The sequence below is a fragment of the Gorilla gorilla genome, chromosome 10 (assembly GCF_029281585.2).
Source record: "Gorilla gorilla gorilla isolate KB3781 chromosome 10, NHGRI_mGorGor1-v2.1_pri, whole genome shotgun sequence".
Classification (NCBI taxonomy): Eukaryota; Metazoa; Chordata; class Mammalia; order Primates; family Hominidae; genus Gorilla; species Gorilla gorilla.
The window spans coordinates 62,831,707-62,848,553 of NC_073234.2; positions in this window are offsets into that span (position 1 = coordinate 62,831,707).

Here is a 16,847-nt window from a genome sequence, read left to right on the forward strand (position 1 = left end):
GACAATCAATACTTGACAGGTAAGATCAGATACTTCTCTCTCGACTTCTTAAACTTTTAGCTTAATAGAATTTACCACCATTGAGATGCACTGAGAAGTAAAATTTTAAAGAAAGACTGGAAAATGATGTCTTAAAAAGACTTGGTTAATGTTATCAAATGTTGCTGTATGTTAAGATCTTGTATTTTAAATTTGATATTGTTTAATATTTTTACTTTTAAAAATGCATAGAGTAATGTGTCCGGAATTGGTGGGTTCTTGGTCTCACTGACTTCAAGAATGAAGCCACGGACCCTCGCGGTGAGTGTTGCAGTTCCTAAAGGTGGCGTGTCCGGAGTTTATTCCTTCTGATGTTCGAATGTGTTCGGAGTTTCTTCCTTCTGGTGGGGTTCGTGGTCTCACTGGCTCAGGAGTGAAGCTGCAGACCTTCACGGTGAGTGTTACAGCTCTTAAGGCTGCGCATCTGGAGTTGTTCGTTCCTCCTGCTGGGTTCGTGGTCTCGCTGGCTTTAGGAGTGAAGCTGCAGACCTCCCCGGTGAGTGTTACAGCTCATAAAGGCAGCGTGGACCCAAAGACTGAGCAGCAGCAAGATTTATTGCAAAGAGCGAAAGAACAAATCTCCCACAGCGTGCAAGGGGACCCCAGCCGGTTGCCACTGCTGGCGCGGGCAGTCTGCTTTTATTCTCTTATTTGGCCCCACCCACATCCTGCTGATTGGTAGAGCTGAGTGGTTAGGGTGCTGATTGGTGCGTTTGCAATCCCTGAGCTAGACACAAAGGTTCTCCACCTCTCCACCAGAGTAGCTAGATACAGAGTGTGATTGGTGCATTCACCAACCCTGAGCTAGACACAGGGTGCTGATTGGTGTGTCCACAAACCTTGAGCTAGATACAGAGTGCCGATTGGTGTATTTACAATCCCTGAGCTAGACATAAAGGTTCTCCACGTCCCCACTAGATTAGCTAGATACAGAGTGTCCACACAAAGGTTCTCCAAGACCCCACCAGAGTAGCTAGATACAGAGTGTCAACTGGTGCATTCACAAACCCTGAGCTAGACACAGGGTGCTGATTGGTGTGTTTACAGACCTTGAGCTACATACAGAGTGCTGATTCGTGTATTCACAAACCCTGAGCTAGACCTAAAAGTTCTCCATATCCCCACCAGACTCAGGAGCCCAGCTGGCTTCACCCAGTGGATCCCACACGGGGCTGCAGGTGGAGCTGCCTGCCAGTCCTGCACTGTGCGCAGGCACCCCTCAGTCTTGGGCGGTCGATGGGACTGGGTGCGTGGAGCAGGGGGCAGGGCTTGTCTGGGAGACTCAGGACAGGCAGGAGCCCACAGTGGTGGGCAGGGAGACTCAGGCATGGCGGGCTGCAGGTCCCGAGCCCTGCCCTGCAGGGAGGCAGCTAAGGCCGGGGTAGAAATCCAGCACAGCGCCAGTGGGCTGGCACTGCTGGGGGACCCAGCACACCCTCCGCAGCTGCTGGCCCAGGTGCTAAGCCCCTCATTGCCTGGGGCCTGCAGGGCCAGCGGCTCCAAGTGCAGGGCCCGCCAAGCCCATGCCCACCCAGAACTCCAGCTGGCCCGCAAGCACCACACGCAGCCCCGGTTCCCGCTCACGCCTCTCCCTCCACACCACCCTGCAAGCTGAGGGAGCCGGCTCCGACCTTGGCCAGCCCAGAAAGGGGCTCCCACGGTGCAGCGGTGGGCTGAAGGGCTCCTCAAGTGCCGCCAAAGTGGGAGCCCAGGCAGAGGAGGCATCAAGAGTGAGTGAGGGCTGCGAGGGCTGCCAGCATGCTGTTACCTCTCACTAATAGAAATTACAAACAAAATATGCGTTTTTCCGTTTTTGTCATTGTCTTGGTCCTCCTTAGCTGTATCTACCTATTTGAAAGACGACATTCCTCTGCCTTTCTCTGAGCCTTTGGCTTCGGGCCATTCTTTGTATTTACTGCATTAATTATTAGCTACTTAACATTTATACTGAAGACCTGACAGTTCCTAGGTCTGGAAATTTCTTGAGTTTTGCAATTTCAGGAACTTCCTCCCCATGTTATATCAAATCCTTACATACATTGTGGCACTTTGAAATCATTCACATTCAATCTTTAAGATCTTAAATGCTGACATCTCCTTTTCTGACTATACCGTTTGTTCCCCAGATGCCTAATGTCCAGCCTATGTTTATATTCATTGTAAATTCCAGCTTCTAAGAAATAACAATGCTAAATTATTTTAAAAACATACACAATTTTTTTCTTTTGAGACAGGGTCACCCTGTCACTCAGGCTAGAGTGCAATGGGGCAATCTCAGCTCACTGCAACCTCTGCCTCCTGGGATAAAGTGATCCTCCCATCTCAGCCTTCCAAGTAGCGGGAACCATAGGTGTGCACCACCACACCTGGCTAATTTTTGTCTTTTTTGTAGAGATGGCGTTTCACCATGTTGCCCAGACTGGCTGCGAAGTCCTGGGCTCAAGCGACCCGCCCACCTCTGCCTCCCAAAGTGCTGGGATTACAGGGGTGAGCCACTGCATCCAGCCAAAAAACATATATTTGCAAGTAAAAATTGACCAGTAAAGCCAACAAAATATATATTTATAGATAGGAATGAAATCTCATTCATTTTCACTCCTCCAATCCTGCTTCCAGTAGCAAAACATCTTTCTAAAAGTTTGAGACACCTCGTTTTATAATTTGGCTTGTACAGATTTTGGAATCAATTTACATATAATATCTATATTGTTAATCTAATTTTATTTTTAACCCTTTTTGGGGTTGATTAACTTTCCTTGTTTGGTTTTATTAGCTTCTCTAATCTGCTTGGACAATGCAGCTTATCATTAATGCTATAGATGAGCAGTGTAAGAATAATCTGGGAGTTTATTAAAAAGGCAGAATATCAGGTCCCATAACACAGGCATTGAATCAGAATCTGCATTTTTATAAGATCTCAGGGACTTTATTTGCATATTAAAATTTGATAAGCATTAATTTTTGCCATGCTTCCACCATGCTCCTAAAAAATGTAACTACAGTGGTGCCAAGCACAAAATGTGAATACAAATCAACATAATACAAATTCTGCCTTCACCACATACAGGCCTACCCCATTTTATTGAGCTTTGCAGATACTGAACTTTTTACATATTTCTAAAGGTTTTTGGCAACTTTGCCTCAGGCAAGTCTGTGGGAGCCATTTTTCCAATAGCAAGTGCTCACTTTGTTAGAAATTTTTAGCAATAAAACATTTCTAAATTAAATTGTATACATTTTTTAGATATAATGCTATTGCACACCTAATAGACTACAGTATAGTGTAAACATAACTTTTACATGCACTGGAAAACAAAAAATTTGTGTGACTTGCTTTATTGTAATGTTTGCTTTATTGCAGTGGTCTGGAACAAAATGTGCAATTTCTCTGAGTTAAGTTTGTATTTATTTCATGACCCTGAAAAAGTTATTTCATCATTCTGTGACTCATTGTATTCATCTATAAAATGGATGAACAATTATGGATGGTATAAAGATTGAGTGAGATTATATGTATAAGTATACTAAACAGTACCTAGCACAACAAATAATAACCACTATTATAATGTTTATATTCTCCTTCTGAATGATTCAATCTTATATTCCCCCAAACATCCTTAATTGTATGTTATTCAAAAATTTTCCCTCAAATCACTGCAACAAGAGAGAATCTTTAATACATGATGTAGGGACAACTATACATTTGGAATAAGATAAAATCAGATCCTTCATACCTCAGACCACACTCAAGAATAAACTCCAAGTGAATTAGGGAACTAAACGTTAAAAAAAAAATCATACTAGAAGAAAACATAGGTGAATTATTTTTAAATATCAATTTAGGGAAAACCTATCTAACTATGACACAAAATCCAGAGACAATAAAAGAAAATGACAAATTTGACTACAAAAATATCTCAAAATTGCAGGGACACAAAACTATTAAAAAAGTTATTTTGACGAGCTGGGAAAAAATACTTGCAACCTATATTACATAAAAATTGCTAATATTCCTAGTATGTAAAGAATGCTTTCAAATTGAGGATGAAAAAACACCAAAGCTTGTTTAAAAAAAAAGGGGACAGGGCATGAACAGATAATTATTAGAAGATATAAAAATGTCCCATAGCCGAGGCAGAGCTTGCAGTGAGCCGAAATGGCACCACTGCACTCCAGCCTGGGAGACACAGCAAGACTCCGTCTCAAAAAAAAAAAAAAAAAAAAAAAGTCCCATAGCCACATTAAGCATGTTTAAAGTCACTCAAAATTAGAAAAATACAAATGAGACAACACTGAAATGTGACTTCTCATTAATAACTTGAAAATTAAAATGTATGGCATGGCAACATATTCTGTTGCTTAGACCCTGGGGAAAAAGGCAGTCTCATACGTTGCTAGTGAGAATGCTCACTGGCACAAATCTTCTGGAGGAAAATCTGGCAACATCAAACAAAACTACATATGCAGTTAGCTTTAGACATACCATCCTTATTTTTAAGAATATGTCTCCAACAATATAAAGATATATATATGTACAAGAGTATTTGTTGATGCAATGTGTGTAATTTCAAAATAATGTAAACAACCTCTGAAATACAAAAGTGATTCCAAAAATTATGGTACATTCCAAAATGGAATATTATGCAGTTGTAAAACAAAAATGAGGATTATCCCTATGAATTCATGAGGAGTGATTTACATGCTTCATTTTTAAGTTGAAAAGGAAAGTGCAAATTGTTATGCTACACTTATGTAAGAAATAAGAAATACAAATATACATGTATCTGCTAACCTATGCAGAAAGAAATACAGAAAAAAAACTAAGAACTATTGAGATTGGTGGGTAGGAACTGGGTGAAAAGAACAATGACATAGGAACAAGTTAAATGGGCTCAAGGAGATGTGCTCTGCATTCACCTTTTTGTATAGTTCTGAATTTTAGAATTATGATGATAGTTCACTTACTCCCCAAAGTAACAATCATCATCATCATCATCGAAAATGTGGGAGCCAACCAAAATGAAATAAAAACAGTAATGCATTGATGTGGTTTGGCTGTGTTACCACCCAAATCTCATCTTGAATTGTAGCTCCCATAATTCCCACATGTTGTGGAAGGGACCCAGTGGGTGATAATTGAATCATGGGGTTGGTTTTCCCCATACTGTTCTTGTGGTAGTGAATAAGTCTCACCAGATCCGATGGTTTTATAAGGGGAAACCCCTTTCACTTGGTTGTCATTCTCTCTTTGCCTGCTGCCATGTAAGATATGCCTTTCACCTTCCACTATGATTGTGAGGCTTCTTCAGCCACATGGAACTTTGAGTCCATTAACCCTCTTTTTCTTTATAAATTACCCAGTCTTGGGTACATCTTTATCAGCAGCATGGACATAAGCTAATACAATAAATTGGTGCTGGTAGAGTGGGGTGCTGCTGTAAAGATACCCGAAAATGTGGAAGCAATTTTGGAACTGGGTAACAGAGAGGTTGGAACAGTTTGGAGGGCTCAGAAGAAGACAGGAAAATGTGGGAAAGTTTGGAACTTCCTAGAGACTTGTTAAGTGGCTCTTTTTTTTTTTTTAATTATACTTTAAATTTTAGGGTACATGTGCACATTGTGCAGGTTAGTTACATATGTATACATGTGCCATGCTGGTGCGCTGCACCCACTAACTCGTCATCTAGCATTAGGTGTATCTCCCGATGCTATCCCTCCCCCCTCCCCCCACCCCACAACAGTCCCCAGAGTGTGATATTCCCCTTCCTGTGCCCATGTGATCTCATTGTTCAATTCCCACCTATAAGTGAGAATATGCGGTGTTTGGTTTTTTGTTCTTGCGATAGTTTACTGAGAATGATGATTTCCAATTTCATCCATGTCCCTACAAAGGACATGAACTCATCATTTTTTATGGCTGCATAGTATTCCATGGTGTATATGTGCCACATTTTCTTAATCCAGTCTATCATTGTTGGACATTTGGGTTGGTTCCAAGTCTTTGCTATTGTGAATAATGCCGCAATAAACATACGTGTGCATGTGTCTTTATAGCAGCATGATTTATAGTCCTTTGGGTATATACCCAGTAATGGGATGGCTGGGTCAAATGGTATTTCCAGTTCTAGATCCCTGAGGAATCGCCACACTGACTTCCACAATGGTTGAACTAGTGTACAGTCCCACCAACAGTGTAAAAGTGTTCCTACTTCTCCACATCCTCTCCAGCACCTGTTGTTTCCTGACTTTTTAATGATTGCCATTCTAACTGGTGTGAGATGGTATCTCATTGTGGTTTTGATTTGCATTTCTCTGATGGCCAGTGATGATGAGCATTTTTTCATGTGTTTTTTGGCTGCATAAATGTCTTCTTTTGAGAAGTGTCTGTTCATGTCCTTCGCCCACTTTTTGATGGGGTTGTTTGTTTTTTTCTTGTAAATTTGTTTGAGTTCATTGTAGATTCTGGATATTAGCCCTTTGTCAGATGAGTAGTTTGCGAAAATTTTCTCCCATTTTGTAGGTTGCCTGTTCACTCTGATGGTAGTTTCTTTTGCTGTACAGAAGCTCTTTAGTTTAATTAGATCCCATTTGTCAATTTTGTCTTTTGTTGCCATTGCTTTTCGTGTTTTAGACATGAAGTCCTTGCCCATGCCTATGTCCTGAATGGTAATGCCTAGGTTTTCTTCTAGGGTTTTTATGGTTTTAGGTCTAACGTTTAAGTCTTTAATCCATCTTGAATTGATTTTTTATAAGGTGTAAGGAAGGGATCCAGTTTCAGCTTTCTACATATGGCTAGCCAGTTTTCCCAGCACCATTTATTAAATAGGGAGTCGTTTCCCCATTGCTTGTTTTTGTCAGGTTTGTCAAAGATCAGATAGTTGTAGATATGCGGCGTTATTTCTGAGGGCTCTGTTCTGTTCCATTGATCTATATTGCTGTTTTGTTACCAGTACCATGATGTTTTGGTTACTGTAGCCTTGTAGTATAGTTTGAAGTCAGGTAGTGTGATGCCTCCAGCTTTGTTCTTTTGGCTTAAGATTGACTTGGCGATGTGGGCTCTTTTTTGGTTCCATATGAACTTTAAAGTAGTTTTTTCCAATTCTGTGAAGAAAGTCATTGGTAGCTTGATGGGGATGGCATTGAATCTGTAAATTACCTTGGGCAGTATGGCCATTTTCACAATATTGATTCTTCCTACCCATGAGCATGGAATGTTCTTCCATTTGTTTGTATCCTCTTTTATTTCGTTGAGCAGTGGTTTGTAGTTCTCCTTGAAGAGGTCCTTCACGTCCCTTGTAAGTTGGATTCCTAGGTATTTTATTCTCTTTGAAGCAAATGTGAACGGGAGTTCACTCATGATTTGGCTCTCTGTTTGTCTGTTGTTGGTGTATAAGAATGCTTGTGATTTTTGTATATTGATTTTGTATCCTGAGACTTTGCTGAAGTTGCTTATCAGCTTAAGGAGATTTTGGGCTGAGACAATGGGGGTTTTCTAGGTATACAATCATGTCATCTGCAAACAGGGACAATTTGACTTCCTCTTTTCCTAATTGAATACCCTTTATTTCCTTCTCCTGCCTGATTGCCCTGGCCAGAACTTCCAACACTATGTTGAGTAGGAGTGGTGAGAGAGGGCATCCCTGTCTTGTGCCAGTTTTCAAAGGGAATGCTTCCAGTTTTTGCCCATTCAGTATGATATTGGCTGCAGGTTTGTCATAGATAGCTCTTATTATTTTGAAATACGTCCCATCAATACCTAATTTATTGAGAGTTTTTAGCATGAAGGGTTGTTGAATTTTGTCAAAGGCTTTTTCTGCATCTATTGAGATAATCATGTGGTTTTTGTCTTTGGCTCTGTTTATATGCTGGATTACATTTATTGATTTGCATATATTGAACCAGCCTTGCATCCCAGGGATGAAGCCCACTTGATCATGGTGGATAAGCTTTTTGATGTGCTGCTGGATTCATTTTGCCAGTATTTTATTGAGGATTTTTGCATCAATGTTCATCAAGGATATTGGTCTAAAATTCTCTCTTTTTGTTGTGTCTCTGCCTGGCTTTGGTATCAGAGTGTTGAGTGGCTTTGACTGAAATGCTGATAATGATATAGACAATGAAATCTAGACTGAGGTGGTCTCAGACGGACATGAAAAACTTGTTGGGAACTAGAGTAAAGGTTACACTTGCTATGTTTTAGCAAAGAGACTGGCAGCATTTTGCCTCTGCTCTGGAGATTTGTGGAACTTTGAACTTGAGGGGAATGATTTAGGGTATCCGGCAGAAGAAATTTCTAAGCAGCAAAGCATTAAAGATGTGATTTGGATGCTATTAAAGCATTCAGTTTTAAAAGGGAAACAGAGTGTAAAAGTTTGGAAAACATGCAGCCTGGTAATGTGATATAAAACAAAAACCCATTTTCTAAGGAGAAATTCAAGTCAGCTGCAGAAATTCACATAAGTAATGAGGAGCCAAATGTTAATCACCAAGACAATGAGGAAAATGTCTTCAGGGCATGTCAGAGACTTTGTGGCAGCCCCTCCCATCACAGGCCCAGACGTCTAGGAGAAAAAAATGATTTTGTGAGCTGGGGCCCAGGGCCCTCGTGCTGTCTGCAGCCTAGGGACTTGGTGCCCTGTGTCCCAGATGCTCTAGCCATGGCTAAAAGCGGACAAGGTACAGCTTGTCTGTGGCTTCAGGGGGTGCATGTGCCAAGCCTTGACAGGTTCCACATGGTATTGAATCTGAAGGGTGCACAGAAGTTAAGAATTGAGGTTTGAGAACCTCTGCCTAGATCTCAGAGGATGTGTGGAAATGCCTGGATGTCCAGGCAGAAGTTTGCTGCAAGGGCAGGGCCCTCATGGAGAACCTCTGCTAGGGCAGTTCAGAAGAAAAATGTGGAGTTGGAGCCCACACACAGAGTCCCTACTGGGATAGAACCTAGTGGAGCTGTGGGAAGAGGGTCACCATCCTCCAGACCCCAGATGGCAGATCCACTGACAGCTTGCACCATGTGCCTGGAAAGGCCACAGACATCAACACCAGCCCGTGAAGGCAGCCAGGAGGGAGGCTGTACCCTGTAAAGCCATAGGGCAGAGTTGCCCAGGACTGTGGGAACCCACCCCTTACATCAGTGTCACTTGGATGTGAAACATGGAGTCAAAGGAGATCATTTTGGAGCTTTAAGATTTGACTGCCTCACTGGATTTCAGACTTGCCTGGGGCCTTTTACCTCCTGGTTTTGGCCCAAGTCTCCCATTTGGAATGAGTGTATTTATCCAATGCCTGTGTCCTCATTGTACCTAGGAAGTAACTAACTTGCTTTTGATTTTACAGGCTCATAGGCAGAAGGGACTTGCTTTGTCTTGGATAAGACTTTGGACTGTGGACTTTTGAGTTAATGCTAAAATGAGTTAAGACTTTGGGGGACTGTTGGGAAGGCATGATTGGTTTTGAAATGTGAGGAAATGAGATCTAGGAGGAACCAGGGTTGGAATGATATGGTTTGACTGTTTCCCCACCCAAATCTACCTTGAATTGTAGCTCCCATAATTTCCATGTGTTGTGGAGGGACCCAGTGGGAGATAATTGAATCATTTGGATTGTTTTCCCCATACTGTTCTTGTGGTAGTGAATAAGTCTCATGAGATCTGATGGTTTTATAAGAAGAAACCCCTTTCACTTGGTTGTCATTCTTTCTTTGTCTGCTGCTGTGTAAGATGTGCCTTTTTCCTTCTGCCATAATTGCGAGGCCTCCCCAGCCACATGGAGCTGTGAGTCTATTAAACCTCTTTTTTTTTTAATAAATTACCCAGTCTCAAGTATGCCTTTATCAGTAACAAGAAAATTGACTAATACACACATGAACCTAACTATACTAAAAACGAATAACATCAACACACAGTAAGTTGTCCTGGAAAAATATTAACTTAAATACATTTTGAAAACTTTACTTTGACTATATACTGTAAGGCTAAAGACAAAGAGAACTGAACACAAATATTGCACTCCAGTTAGTACATTGGCTTTTCACAGGAACATGAGTTAGCAATCTTAAAATAGGTTTACATGTATTCTAGAATTGAGAAAAAACATATTGTGAAGAATATATAAAAATTTTCTAAGTACTGGATATTGAAATTACAAAAAAGGAAGAAAAGCTAAAATTAATCCTATGATCTTAAATTGGAATTTGAGATTTTAGTATAAACTCATAGTTTTTAAGACTGATCTATAGATAGATAGATAGATAGATAGATAGATAGATAGATAGGTAGATAGATAGACAGATGGATTGATAGATTGATACATAGACAAATAGACATAGGAATAGATACTGAGGTAAATATATATATGTGGCAATTTTAAAATATGGCCACAAATTATTTGATATTCTTCCCTTCAAAAAGCAGAACATTTCTCTTCCCTTGAGTGCAGACTGTACTTAATAACTCACTTCTAATGAATTGAGAATGTCTGCAGATATGACAATATGTGACTCTGAAATTAGAACATAGAAAGCATGTGGTGTCTTCCATTTCTGTTCTCTTGAATGTTTTCTCTGAGAAAAGCCTCTGCCATGTCATGAGAATACTCAAGCAGCCCTATGGAGAGGTTCATGTGTCAAGGAACTAAGGCTTCTTGCCCTAGCCAGCAAGAAACTGAGATTTTTTTGCTAAGCATAATGTCACATGAGTAAACCATATTGGAAGCAGACCCTCCAGCACTGGATGAACTTTCAGCTTACTGCAGCTCAAGTTGATATCTTTATTACAATCTTGTAAAAACTGAGTCAGAGCCACCAAACTAAGGCACTACCAGATTTCTGACCCACAAAACTATGAGAAAATGTATTTTTTAAGCTGCTAAAGTTTGGGAGTAAGTGGTTATGCAGTAATAGCTAACTAATACAGATATTGGCACTAGGAAAGGGTGCTTCCATAACAGAACCTACAATGTTGGAATGACTTTACAATCAGGCGACAGGTATAAGCTAGCAGGACTTTGAGGAAAATGTTTGTGAAACCCCAGAGACTATTGAAAATCTTGTGAGTAGAAATCTGATGGCTTTTGAGGAGGCTGCCAATAATGGGTTAAAGAAAGTGAGAAGAACATTATTGGAAAGATACTGTTAGAAAGGGAGTCCTGCTAACTAGTGGTGGAAAGTTTAATGACATTTTTTTCCTGTGGTAATGTGGAAAGTAGAAAATGTACCTAAGTGCTTTTGCTAAGGATTATTTCCAAGCAGAGAGGTGAAGGTGTACCAGATTTCTTCTTGCTCTGTACAGTAAATTTTGAAAGGAGAGAGATAAGCTAAAGTGTGGCTTGTTAACAAGGAACCAGGATTTAATAATTTTGAAGATTCTCCAGATGGCAAATAATATCACACATAGGAAATGATTTCAAGATCAAATCAAGGGCATGACAGGGAATATTTGGTCTAGAGATAAAGCTAGAGATAAAGGGTAAGACTCTATAATTCATAGGAAGACCTTAAAAATAAAAAAAAGACAGTATCTCAGAAAACAGTTCCATCAATAATTCTTCTTAAAAGCTTAATAGTATTGGCCCTCAGAATTTTCAGCAAAAGGTCAAAGGAAAAGATTAACAAAAACAATTTTGGGGTTAGCTTTTGTTTAATAAATATCAGTATGATTTATAGATGATCCACGTTTTTAAGAGAGTTATATTTGTATAAACTGAACTAAAAGGGAAAGAGGCAGACAATAATATATATATAAGCCCTTTAGATCTCAAAAACTATGTAACAGAAGACATTGGCTACATTTCATGGTATTTTTATTTACTATTTAATGTCACACTCCCTCAGGCACAAAGATACTCACAGGGCAAGTGTAGATCCTCACAGGTGCCTGGGGCATGAGGGTTACAATGTGTCCAGCCTCAACTCTCCTTATGTCAAGGCCAAGCCCACACTGCATGTGGAGGGCAGCAGTGGTTCCTAGGTAGGACATGGGAGTGGACAGCTGAGAACATCTCCTAGGGAGGTGGGGTGGTAGCAGGAAGTGGGATTAAATGTGGGCCAGGGCTGCAAGTGTATGCTTCATTGTCCTGTCAAACTTCACTTACAAAACAAGAAATTTAATAACAAATTTATTATTTTATTTTATTTTTGAGACAAGGTGTCAGTGTTTCACCATGCTGGAGTGTAGTGGCATGGTCGTAGTTCACTGCAGCCTGCAGCCTTGACCTCTCAGACTCAAGTGATCCTCCTGTCTCAGCCTTCTGAGTAGCTGGGACTATAGGAGTGCACCACCATGAGTGACTAATTATTTTTTATTTTTTTTATAGAGATAGGGTCTCACTATATTGACCAGGATAGTCTCAAACTCCTACATTCAAGCAATCCTCCCACCTTGGCCTCCCAAAGTACCGGAATTATGGGCATGAGCCACACTTCTGGCTGACAAATTTATTAAGAATATAAACACTAAATCCAAAGTGTGAGGTCCCCTCACAAAGAGTGAATGATGGCACATACATTTGTGTGTTGGAGAGAAGAGGACCAAGGAGAAAACAATGGGGCATCCCATAACTTATTGAGTAGAGAGAAGAAATATAACAAGAAGACTGAAAGGAATGATCTGAGAGATTGAGGCAGAATCAAAAAAGGGTAGAAGCAGGGAATAACAGCAAATTGAGATTTTCCAGGAAAAGATAGTGTTTACTGGTGCTTAATGCTGCAGAGTGGTTAAATAAAATGAGGACTGATTCTTGCCAGAAGAACTACCATAGAGTCGTGACATAAAAGCCTAACTGAATGGATTTTATGGGTAAACAGACATATCACAAAAGTGAAGATAGCTCATGGAAACTATTCTTTTAAGTTTGACTATGAAAGAGAAAGATAGAATCCTAATCTGAGAGGGGCTTGAACATGTTATTAACTGTAGGGAAGAGACCACTGGAGAGACAGCCTAAAAATAAAGGCAAGGAAATAGTGAATGGCAAAAGAATCTAAAGTAAGGAAAATGTTAGACCCCAGAGCGTATTTTTTTTTTTTTTTTTTTTTTGAGACAGGGTCTTGCTCTGTCATCCAGGCTGGAGAGCGGTGGTGTGATCGTGGCTCACTACAACCTCAAACTCTTGGGCTCAAGTGATTCTCATGCCTCATCCTCCCCAGTAGCTGGAATTACAGGTGCGTGCCACCATGCCCAGCTAATTTTTATATTTTTATTAGAGACGGGGTTTCACCATGTTGGCCAGGCTGGTCTCAAACTCCTTACCTTGAGTCATCACCCCACCTTGGCCTCCCAAAGTCCTGGGATTCTAGGTGTGTACCACAGCACCCAGCCCACAGCATGATTTTTAACAAACAAGAAAGAGCACAGGTTTCCTTCTGGTACAGATTCCTTTCTAAATATATGGCTAGGAATTTGAATAAATCTAACCTGATAATGTTAATTTTCCTGAAGGACCAGAAGACAAAGTCATTTTGTAACAAAGAGAGGGATGAAGATATGGTGAGGAGCTTTTAAGGGTTATAAATGTTTTGGAATAGCCGTATTGAGAAAGTGAGGAGGGGATTAGGATCTATTCAAAAATTAAATAGCACTGTGGCCCAGCTGATTTAGAAAACATGCTACTGAGGAATGAGCTAGCACAAAAGACAAGTAATAGAAGGCATTTAGAATTTGCAAAATACTGAAATATATGATACAGGCTAAAAACAAGCAGAAAAACAAAGTAAGGGAAAGCACCACAGCAAAAAGCTTTCCTTAGATTGTATTAAGCAGACACTTGGGTGCCAAGTGACCCCATCTCTAGCATAATAATATGAAAGGGAAAAAGTTATGGATTCTTTGTTCCCTGACCTGGAGGGCTCCTCAATCCTAGCAAGCTTCCTAACTTCAGATGCAACTCAGGAGGATTCAAAAATGTTCCAAGAAGCTGTGGCCATTCAGTCACCTTACATTCTTATCTGGTGAAGAGTCTGTTGTTTCTGGTCTACTTGAACTGAAGTGAATATAACATTAAACTAAATCAGAGTTGTCATTTTTACCAAATTCAAACACAGATGATCCCCCTATCACATAGCCTAGTTTAGATGAAGAAATGGAAGTCAAGATATGAAGAAGAGGTGGACAAGAAGACAGTGGGGTGACTAAGTGTTGGAGAATTTCATGAGGTAGAGAAATAGCTATGGGAAGAATGAAGAAGGAAGATTTCCAGGGAAAGAGAAATAGGTGATCAGAATCTGAATTATAGTTTAAGATTTTAGAAAGTGACACTTAATGATACATCCATAGAGTTGGGCTGCTGAAATAAGAGACATAAAAAATTACTGGAATTCTGGAGGTCAAAAAGCAAAAACCAAAGTATTTCATATAAATTGACCACATGAATATTGACTCAGGGTGCTAAAACTTCCTTTGTTATTTGGATTTTTTTTTTCATTGTAGCCTAGATTTTTCTTAAAACCTAAATAAATGAATAGACAAATACTGAAATGTTTTCTGTTCATCTAATTTCCTCTATTTCCTTTTCAGGAGCAAACCCAGGAGAAATTGTTAGAATTTCTAAGTCAATACAAAAATCCCTTATTCTTGGCCCATGGAAACAATATAGCACACATCTGGAACTCATGATCTTCGTTATTCCGTAAGGTAACCTCAACTTATTATTTCTTTTTCTTTCTTTTTCCTCTCTTTACTATTAACAGATATTTCCTCTGCATTCTGCAGGTTTTACTTTTTCTAGTACTCCAAATCACAAATTTAACCCTTAAGGAGTCATTTTCTAGATCAGATTTATGACTGCAATGCTCATAGATTCATTATCTATACTTTATTACCACTTACACTTTTTTGCAAAATTAAGAAAAATACCATTTTATTTACACAAAATACTGTGTTTTGATTTACTTTTTCTTTTACAGTTGCACCCAAACTTTTAAGATTTATAACCTCATGTTATTTTCTCATGCCATAGAACTGCTTAAACATATTATTCTCACATTCTCTATAGGGAGGCTGAGGGCATATTTGTCACTGATATTTTCTGTCCTTTTCATTGTGTTTGCCATCTCCCTTGCTGTCATTTCAGCATTATTAATAGTGAACTACAGCACCAAAAGAGGTCAGGTCCAATACTCACAAATGTTTTCATTGCATTTCATTTTCCTATGGATCTCTGTCAGAAAATTCATCATTTTTCCAAGTGCTAGATCAAATTCTCCCAACTAATTTAAGCCTTTGCTCTTTCACACTATCCCACATATTCTCCTTTTTTTCTGAATGGAACTCCTTATTTCAAGTCTCATTTATTTCAAGTCTCGTTAATCATTGGACCATTTATTCAATAAACATTGACTGCCTCCTGCCTGCCAAACTCTTGCCAGCACTGGGAGTATGAAGGGATACTCCCTCAAAGAGGTCTCAACTTATTAGGGAAGGCCACTGTATAAACAAGTGTTTGCAATACAACTTAAATGCAGTTATTAAAAACATTGTTGTATCATGGTTATTCATATAATTATGTTCTTTCTCCCAAGAGATTATGTGCTTCTGTGGGCAGCAATTCTGCCTATTCATTTTGGATCTGAGAGTGTTTAAGCATAGTCTCTGGCCAGTGGTAGAAACTCTCAGTAAGTGATGGGAATCCACAAGGCTCCTCCAATTCTACCCTTAATTAAACTGAATTTATTAACATTTTAAATATAAATCAGCTTTCTAAACATGTTTCATTACCACAGATGCATATATTGCTACCATTATGATTCAGCAACTATACTCCTAGTAGGAATAACTGCTGCAGTGGGTACACCGCCTCTATTTCTTCAGCGCACTTAGTCTGTATCCCATCACCTTCTGCCTCCCAGCCCAGGCTACATGTGCCATTATGGGCTTCCCTTTCATCCAGGCCTCAGATTGTAGATGATTTTCAGGTTGGAAATTTTACTCTACCCAAATCTTCCATTTATGGGTCATTAGACTTCTGGTTCTATAACAGCTCTAATGATGGGAAACACAATTTTTGCTTCTCTGCCTTCATTCTCCCCACACAATGGAATCACTCAGAATTGCCAGGGAGCCCTGTATCTTCAATAACTGAAGTCATTTGTGGCCTATAGTAGTTAAATGAAAGAAGGAATCATAAGGCGGTTTCTTCCATTTCCAGACAGTTCTAATTGTTATTCAAGGTTTTAAAATTTCAGAGTAAGAATAGACTTTAAATAATATTCCACTACTTTATAATAAAAGTAAAATCTGCACTTGCTAAAAAATTAAAATGTTACAGACAGCTATCAAAGGACAGTTAGAGCGGAACTTTTCCTTATACTTGGCTACATGAGAAGAGATTTTCCTCTAGGGGCAACACTGATTCTATTTTCTCCTTTACTCATTCTGCTCTTGAAAAGACAAAGTGGTCTGTATTGATAAATATGGCTGGAATGAATGGCATGTTTAGCTTAATTCTACCCTCCTCTTTCCTCTTTGGGTCTTTCCATCTTCAAGGAACAGGCTGTTCACAGGTTCCCAGGGTGATTCCTCCTGCAGGTGGAAAGGGGTTGGAATGGGGATGGGATTTACCTGTGAGTAAGCTGGTTCTGAGATTCACTTAGCAGATGTATTTGAGCCTCATATTCAACAACTTCCCCCATATGGACCTTTATCTATGTGAAAGTGGGATTTTTTTTCCTTCATTATTATTTTGTTTCTCAAATTACTGATGGCTTTGTATGAAGAAGAAATCTGTTATCTCCCAACAATGATAATAACTCACCCAATCTGAACATTAGTCCTCTTTCTACATTAAGGAGTGATATGTATTCCCTTCTAAGAAAA